Source organism: Triticum aestivum, chromosome 6A (genome assembly GCF_018294505.1).
Source record: "Triticum aestivum cultivar Chinese Spring chromosome 6A, IWGSC CS RefSeq v2.1, whole genome shotgun sequence".
NCBI classification, from domain to species: domain Eukaryota; kingdom Viridiplantae; phylum Streptophyta; class Magnoliopsida; order Poales; family Poaceae; genus Triticum; species Triticum aestivum.
In genome coordinates, this window is record NC_057809.1 from 430778643 (window position 1) to 430786130 (window position 7488).

The 7488-nt window shown below is 40.3% G+C and overlaps 1 long non-coding RNA gene across 4 annotated transcripts; it reads right to left on the reverse strand.

Moving 5' to 3' along the window:
- Window positions 1–1652: 1652 nt before the first annotated feature.
- Window positions 1653–5117, reverse strand: LOC123130695 (uncharacterized). Of its 4 annotated transcripts, none has more exons than XR_006463988.1 (4): window positions 4841–5117; window positions 4490–4718; window positions 2248–3983; window positions 1653–1930 (listed from the first exon to the last, which is right to left on the reverse strand). It is a non-coding gene; the product is annotated as an uncharacterized lncRNA (long non-coding RNA). The 4 variants fall into 4 exon arrangements; XR_006463987.1 differs by having other exon boundaries at window positions 4490–4742; XR_006463989.1 differs by having other exon boundaries at window positions 4490–4596; window positions 4841–5116.
- Between the last annotated feature and the right edge of the window lie 2371 nt (window positions 5118–7488).

A 7488-nucleotide genomic window follows, 5' to 3' on the forward strand; every position in this document is an offset into this window, starting at 1 on the left:
ATATGATCGAGACACATCTCCGATCAATAACCAATAGCAGAACATGGATGCTCATATTGGTTCCTACATATTCTACGAAGATCTTTATCGGTCAAATCGCAATGGCAATATACGTCATTCCCTTTGTCATCGGTATGTTACTTGCCTGAGACTCGATCGTCGGTATCCTCATACCTAGTTCAATCTCATTACCGGCAAGTCTCTTTACTCGTTCTGTAATGCATCATCCTGCAACTAACTTATTAATCACATTGCTTGCAAGGCTTATCATGATGTGCATTACCGAGAGGGCCCAAATATACCTCTCCGATATTTGAGTGACAAATTATAATCTCGATCTATGCCAACCCAACAAACACCTTCAGAGACACCTGTAGAGCATCTTTATAATCACCCAGTTATGTTGCGACATTTGATAGCACATAAGGTGTTCCTCTGGTATTCGAGAGTTGCATAATCTCATAGTCAAAGGAATATGTATAAGTCATGAAGAAAGCAATAGCAATAAAACTTACCGATCATTATACTAAGCTAACATATGGGTATTGTCCATCACATCATTCTCCTAATGATGTGATCCCGTTCTTCAAATGACAACACATGTTTATGGTCACAAAACTTAACCATCTTTGATTAACAAGCTAGTCAAGTAGAAGCATATTAGGGACACTTTGTTTTGTCTATGTATTCACACATGTATCAATTTTTTGATTAATACAACTCTAGCATGAATAATAAACATTTATCATGATATAAGGAAACATAAATAACAACTTTATTATTGCCTCTAGGGCATATTTCCTTCATGAGGTCCCAACCAGGACGCCTGCCGGGTATGGGGCACCCACTAGTCCGGCGCACTCCTCAACCAGGACACCTGCTGGGTATGAGGCCGCCTTAGCCACTTGCCACCAATCCATCTTCAGTATTGTACTGCTGCATCGACCTTGCCCGATCTAACTATCGTCGACACCACCACGGCACCAGACAACGCCATCATCCTACACGTATCCATCCACACGCGCCCGCCGCCGAAACTCCGCAGCGCCATGCCGACGGGATCCGTCGTCGGCCTTGCGGTAGATCACTACAAGAAATATGTCAACTTGTGACCACCACTATTGGTCACTGAAAGGTCATAAATTTCCATTTACGACCTTTTTGTGACCAAAAACAGAAGGTCAAAACCTGGCGGTCGTAAACTGACTATAGCGACCTTTAACAAAAGGTCGTTGATCCTATGACCTTCTGTTTTGGTCGCTAGCTCTCTTCCTAGGCCATGTCGGATCCGACGTGGCAATCTGACGTGGCAAAATTGCGACGAATTGAAAAGGTCACTGACAAGATTCAGCCCGGTCCGATTCGGTGTTTTACATGGGCCGAGCCCATTAATTCAGCCTTTTTATATTTTTTTCCTATTAATTTTAGTCAGCCACATGGACCAAGCCCAACATTTCTGCCTTTTTATCTTTTTTTCTGCCAAATTATGTTTAACCAAATGAGTCCAGCCCAATGTTTTTCAGGCTTTTTCTTTCCTGGGCCATGGCCTTTCCACATTCATTTATTTTCGTTTCATTTTTTCTACCCAAAATATTTGTCCAATATAATTTGATCCTTGGCCACTTTAAGGTCTAACTCCAGCCCATTTAACGAACATTTTCAAACCAGATTGAATAACAATGTGAATCACCACCAATTAGCTGAATATTACAGAAATATCTCAAAACTCACATTCTACAAATTTCCATCACATCCGTATTTTATACAGATCCAAGCAACCTACAACATTACGTATTCAAGCATTTCAGCTGCTGAAATACTCTAGAACATGAAAGAATAAATAGAACTATCTAGTGCTTCACAACAAGAAAACATGTAGTTTCTTCCAGTACTGCTTCTTCCTTAGCAATGATAGGCTGATGCAAAACATCTGGGCATTCAAAAGAGAACAAAAAGTATGTCACTGATATAAGAAATATTGCACGAATACTTTTAAAATAAAAACTGAAGACACATGAGTATTTTATCATTCTACTTATTATTATTTTAGCAAGATCATTCTACTTATCTGGAATATGCCTGTTAATCAAAATTGGGAATTGAATTGGCACATATGACAAACTTAGAATCAAACAAGCATGTTGCCATCTACTCAGGTTTACTAATGTGTGTGTCACATGATACATGCATCAAGCATAAGGACATCAAGCATAAGGCCCATATCTGTTCAGCAAGATGAGTACATACCTTACTTTGTGTCGATGCGATGGATGGGGCTGCACTTGAGCATATGGTCCGCATCATCGTTGACGCTGGACGTCGCATGTACTTGTCCATTTAGAAGTATGCCATGAAAAATGTTACACATGCAGGTATTAGCATAAAGTAGAGCTTCTACAGTACATGCAAGCTTTAGATATGAAGGACCAAGCAAACTGTTCTGGAAATATTAAAAGTAACAGAAAAGCATGTATTGGCCAATTAGCACGAACATGGGTAAATCACATAACTAAGTACAATTCAAAATCCTAGCTGCCACAAAATTTCTTTAGCCAACAGAATTTATATAGAAGATCTTTTTGCAATAAGATTATCTTATGTACATATGAATGACACCCAAGTAACTTGAGATGGAAACAAGTACATCTACGAATCTAACATGTATAGTGGCACCAGCAAAAGAGCAAGACACAGAAGAATTTTAGCTTTACACAATGTTTACAAGAACAGGACCATGATATAGGATTTAGCTTGTCCTCAACACTGTTAACAAGGTACTGAAAGTAGCTATGTGCATCAGCCTCACCAAGTAGCTCTTACCATGAATTGGTTGCTTTTACAAACTATACTATATTTCTGGACAGCAAACTAAATAGACGGCTGCTCTCAAACCGTACATCCAAACGAAGCAAATAAGTACTCTACGGAAACCTTATAACATGCTTTACAACTCATATGTAGAGGCCAACTTGAAATTATGAGCATAACGAACTCGTTTTTCAGTTAGAAGCTCGCTGCCCAAAACTGTCAGGTGGTGCAGTTTTTTAACTGAACCAAATTCAGTTTACACAGAGGTAAGGAACTACTTCAAAAACAGATGTAAGTAAGGAACTACTTCATAAACAGAGGTGCTAACTATGTTTACACAGAAAAACTCTACTATATTTCTGGACAGAAAACTAAAATAGATGGCTGCTCTCAAACCATACATCCAAACGAAGCAAATAAGTACTCTACGGGAACTTTAGAACATGCTTTACAACTCATATGTACAGGCCAACTTGAAATTATGAGCATAACAAACTCGTTTTTCAGTTAGAAGCTCGCTGCCCAAAACTGTCAAATAAGCAGTTTTTTTAACTTAACCAAATTCAGTTTACACAGAGGTAAGTAAGGAACTACTTCAAAAACAGAGGTAAGTAAGGAACTACTTCAAAAACAGAGGTGCTAACTATGTTTACACAGAAAAACGAGTACGGTGTCTATTTGCCAAACTTGCAGCAGCTAAGAATTCATTCCCCACAGAGAAAATGAACTGACTGAGACTATGATATGATTGTCGGCAGCCGACGTTTACGGTATCCTATTAACACATCATAAAGAAAAGAGAGCATGTCCCGTCGTCATTAGATTAAATCTCTACTAGTACACAGTGCTAGAATTATACGACCTAATCCACACGACCTAAACAAATCTCAATCGAACCAAATCCTGCAACAGAACCAATCATGGCGGGGCTCACAGCATCAAAACAGAAAACACTAGAATCCCAGCCATCAGGGCGCCGGAGCTGCAGAATTAACCTGTATGTACCCATGGCCATCTCTACGGCGCGTTTGCTGACGGCCGTCTCGAAGCGTTCAATCTTGTCCACAAGAAACGCATGCCTGAAGCATACTGCCAGGTAATGCTTGTGTGGCCTTGAGCTCGGAGGAAACCCTTCTCAGATACTTCCTTGTTAACTTCACTGACTGGATTTTGATCTGCAGAATCAAGACACTAGACTTGTCAAGCAATGATGTTATTGTTCAGAGAAAATAGTGGTGACTGCCACTTCCAGATTATTAACAGGCACAGGCCCATGCTTCATTTACACGGCCTATTTATTCAGCTAATTTACATATCAGTTGTGTACTGTCTACAAAAATAAACATTTTGGTACCCCAAAGTTGCAGATCATGTATGATTGCCTAGTTTAAGAGCAGAATTCCAATGGAGACAATGCAATGTAGCAGGTACATAAAGGGCATTTTTCAGGAAGTTTATGAATGAGAATATTAGCCTAGTAGCAGCAGCTTTGACAAATGAACAGATATTGGGTACACTTGCACATAAGCCAGGATCAACTCAAAATATTCTATCCTACTGAAAATCCATCTGCTACATAAAGAACTATCTACTATCTAGGAAAAATAGTTAGCATGGCCACAGACTGAGAACATTCAATACTCAGGAAGGAAGAAGAACTATAGGTCCCAGGACTGGGTACCTTTGCTTTGCTTGAGGGCCGGCCATGAAGGGGTCTCCTCTTGCTCTTGGTGTTGATGGAGCGTGCCTTGCCGAGTCCCATCTCCTCCTTGACGAACAGGTCAGGTCCTGCGACGAACCCGTCCATTAGAGAAGCGGGTGCCGGCTGAGTAAGAGGAGCGGCCAGATCGGTCAGATCTGAGCCGTCTCATTGTGGCCAAACACGAGAAGAAGCGTCTCAGCACACCATTCTACAGCCTCGCTCAAAGGGGTTCCTTGTCAGAAAAAATCGATCAACGGCGGCTCAGCACAGCCTATGATTCCGCGAGAGAGAAGAGGAAATTTTCATTTGGGAAAGATGAGGGGCGCTTACTATCAGTACGTGTCGAGGCTGTCATCACGGAGGGAGGCGACGCCGTTGCTGGGCTTGCAGGAGCAAACGCTCCAGGCTGCCGTCTTGGCCGTCTCCCGCATGTCGCCATCTCCCGCTGGCGGGGAGGGCACGACGCTAGGGTAGGGGGGGAGGGACGAGGTCGGCGTCGGTGTCTCGGTGAGGAGGACGACGAGGTCGGCGGTGGGTGGGAGAGGACGGGGAGGAGGTGGATCGGGAGGGGCCGGGGACGGGGAGGAGGAGGTGGCGGCGAGGGCGGATCTGGAACGGGAGAGGAGGAGAAGAGAGCGAGGGAAAGAAAGGAGGCGGGGGGTGGATGTAAAATTACAACAGGGCAGAGCTAGGGTTTCGGGGATGGTGTGGAAGGGCTGATGACTGCCGTTGGATCCACGATCATCCGACGGTGTTCGATGCATGATCCGCGTGATGCGTCCACGGACCAATCAGAATACAGTACGACGTTATGACCATCTAAATTGGTCAAAAAATTCATTTTCTATTTTTCGAGTGCGTAAATTGAGTTTTTTTAAATGACCTACCATATATTTGTTGCAAAATGGGACTAGATCATTTTTATAATATATTAGGCCATATTTAATGTTCAATTGTCAAAATGATTGGTTGTCAAAAGTTTTCATTTTCTTTGGACGAAAAAACCATTTTTCATTTTCCGAGTGCCCGAAAGGAGGGTTTTTTGTGAAGGAAATACCAAATAATTGTTGTAAAATTGGACCAAATCAATTTTCTAAAATACTAGGACATATTTAATGCACAATTGACAAAATGGTTGGGTGTAAAAAGTTTTGATCCACCTCTCGTGAAAAAGACAAATTTCCGCCGATTCAGCTGGAAGCGAGTCAAATTTGAACTGCAGCTGCCTCATAGTTTGCTATTTATTTTTTACAAAAATCATTTCTAGGTACATAAGTATCTATTTAATCAGAGAAACACCAAAAGTTTTCCAAGATTCAACCACTAGCTAGGAACAGTCAAGCCCGCCGTTTTGACCGCATTTTGAAACGGGCATAAAAAATTCAAAAAAATCAAAAAATTGGGAAACCTTCACATTGTGTCATTATATGTGGCCAAGTTCCCAAGAAAAATAACAAACTTGTAATACGGCAATTATTTTAAAAAAGTGTTCTCAGAAATGAGCTATCATCTCTGAAGATTCATGGCTTTCAAGCCAAATGATCAATCTTATGGCCACATTCGTGGCATAGTTTGTTCAAATGATCTCATATTGTGCACAAGGGTGCATATTGGAATGGCAAACAATGTTGCCTAAGGAAGTTTTCATTTTCTTTGGACGAAAAAACCATTTTTCATTTTCCGAGTGCCCGAAAGGAGGTTTTTTGTGAAGGAACTACCAAATAATTGTTGCAAAATTGGACCAAATCAATTTTCTAAAATACTAGGACATATTTAATGTACAATTGACAAAATGGTTGGGTGTAAAAAGTTTTGATCCACCTCTCGTGAAAAAGACAAATTTCCGCCGATTCAGTTGGAAGCGGGTCAAATTTGAACTGCAGCTGCCTCATAGTTCGCTATTTATTTTTTACAAAAATCATTTCTAGGTACATAAGTATCTATTTAATCAGAGAAACACCAAAAGTTTTCCAAGATTCAACCACTAGCTAGGAACGGTCAAGCCCGCCGTTTTGACCGCATTTCGAAACGGGCATAAAAATTTCAAAAAAAATCAAAAAATTGGGAAACCTTCACATTGTGTCATTATATGTGGCCAAGTTACCAAGAAAAATAACAAACGTGTAATACGGCAATTATTTTTAAAAAGTGTTCTCAGAAATGAGCTATCATCTCTGAAGATTCATGACTTTCAAGCCAAATGATCAATCTTATGGCCACATTCATGGCATAGTTTGTTCAAATGATCTCATACTGTGCACAAGGGTGCATATTGGAATGGCAAACAATGTTGCCTAAGGAACTTTTCATTTTCTTTGGACGAAAAAACCATTTTTCATTTTCCGAGTGCCCGAAAGGAGGTTTTTTGTGAAGGAACTACCAAATAATTGTTGCAAAATTGGACTAAATCAATTTTCTAAAATACTAGGACATATTTAATGCACAATTGAAAAAATGGTTGGGTGTAAAAAGTTTTGATCCACCTCTCGTGAAAAAGACAAATTTCCACCGATTCAGTTGGAAGCGGGTCAAATTTGAACTGCAGCTGCCTCATAGTTTGCTATTTATTTTTTCGAAAAATCATTTCTAGGTACATAAGTATCTTTTTAATCAGAGAAACACCAACAAAATTCCAAGATTCAACCACTAGCTAGGAACGGTCATTCCCGCCGTTTTGACCGCATTTTGAAACGGGCATAAAAAATTCAAAAAAATCAAAAAATTGGGAAACCTTCGCATTGTGTCATCATATGTGGCCAAGTTCCTAGAAAAAATAACAAACTTGTAATATGGAAATTATTATAAAAAAGTGTTCTCAGAAACGAGCTATCATGTGTGGAGATCAATGGCTTTCAAGCCAAATGATCAATCTTATGGCCACATTCATGGCATAATTTTTTCAAATGATCTCATATTGTGCACAAGAGTGCATATTGGAATGGCAAACAATGTTGTCTAAGGAAGTTTTCATTTTCGTT